Genomic DNA, 1,489 nt, shown 5'->3' on the forward strand with positions numbered 1-1,489 from the left:
CTCAAATAAGGAATGTGGGGAAAAGAAGTAGACTTTTTTCCTAATATTTTTAAAAATTGATTTTAGAGAGAGGAAGGGAGAGGGAGAGCGAGAGGAACATTATTTGGCTGCCTCCTGCATGCCCCCTACTGGGGATTGAGCTTGCAACCCTGGCATGTGCCCTGACTGGGAATTGAACCGGGGACCTCTCCGTGCATGAGATAGTGCTCAACCAACTGAGCCACACCAGTGGGCAAGGAGTAGACTTTTAAATAATAATGGCCTGGTTTGTTTGGCAAAGTGATTTACACTTAAACAAAAACTTTATCACCACTCTTTTCGTGGGGCTTTGGAGGCTTCAGAATGAAGTTGAAGTTCTCTTTCCCTGCCACTGGCTCTCAGAAACTCATTGAAGTAGACAATGAATGCAAACTTCATGCCTTTTATGAGAAGTGTATGACCACAGAAGTTGCTGCTGATGCTCTGGGTGAAGAATGGAAGGGTTATGTTGTTCGAACCAGTAGTGGGAAAGACAAACAAGGTTTCCCCATTAAGCAGAGGGTCTTGACCCATGGCCATGTTTGCCTGCCACTGAGTAAGGGGCATTCCTATTACAGGCCAAGGAATGGATAGAGAAAGTGCAAATCTGTTTGGGGTTGCATTGTGGATGCCAGTCTCGGTGTTCTCAACTTGGTCATTGTAAAAAAAGGGGAGAAAGATATTCCTGGCCTCACTGATACCACTGTGCCTCATTGCCTGGGGCCCCCAAAAGCTAGCAGAATCTGCAAACTTTTCAATTTCTCTAAAGAAGATGTCTGCCAATATGTTGTGAGAAAGCCCCTGAACAAAGAAGATAAAAATCCTAGGACCAAAGCACCCAAGATTTAGTATCTTGTTACTTCACACGGTCGGCAACAAAAATGTCAGGCGTCTTGCTCTGAAGAAACAGTGTACTAAGAGGCCACAGAATATGCTTAACTTCTGGCCAAGAGATGAAGGAGGCCAAAGGAAATGCCAGGAACAGATTGCCAGCAACAGATTGCCAGCACTCTGAGAGCTTCTTCCTCTAATTCTGAGTCCAGTCAAAATGAGATTTTCTAAGAGTAATAAATAAATAAGACATCAAAAAAAGAAAAAACCTTACCACCAAATATCTTAAAATGCACCTCTTTCATAAGTGAATTACTAGTGTCTACACCTGGAATACTATGTATGTTTTATTTATTGGATGTTTACATTTTGGGAAAGAAAATATTTTTGTTTATCAAAAATGGAATATTTGTAATTTGTTGTTCTTAAGATTTTTTTACACCATAACAAAATTTGTTCTTTTCTTATGAATTTACAATATCTAAATGAAAATAAGCCAGTGTAAAATTGGGGGGGAAACAGGCTTTATTAACCAAATTGTTAGATAGGACAAGGGTCTCAGGGTCTGGACAGTTCTTAAATGTTATTTCTTCCTAATGTAAAAATGTAGCACAATATTTTGCAGATGCAGCTGTAAAAA

General features: G+C 40.1%; 1 pseudogene across 1 annotated transcript; it reads left to right on the top strand.

Annotated features, from left to right (window-relative positions):
• The first annotated feature begins 342 nt into the window (after positions 1-342).
• LOC308558970 (small ribosomal subunit protein eS6 pseudogene) lies at positions 343-867 on the top strand (annotated as a pseudogene). Its single transcript has one exon. The product of its transcript is annotated as a small ribosomal subunit protein eS6 pseudogene (transcript).
• Positions 868-1,489: the final 622 nt, after the last annotated feature.

Source organism: Miniopterus schreibersii (assembly GCF_964146895.1).
Source record: "Miniopterus schreibersii genome assembly, chromosome: 1".
Classification (NCBI taxonomy): Eukaryota; Metazoa; Chordata; class Mammalia; order Chiroptera; family Miniopteridae; genus Miniopterus; species Miniopterus schreibersii.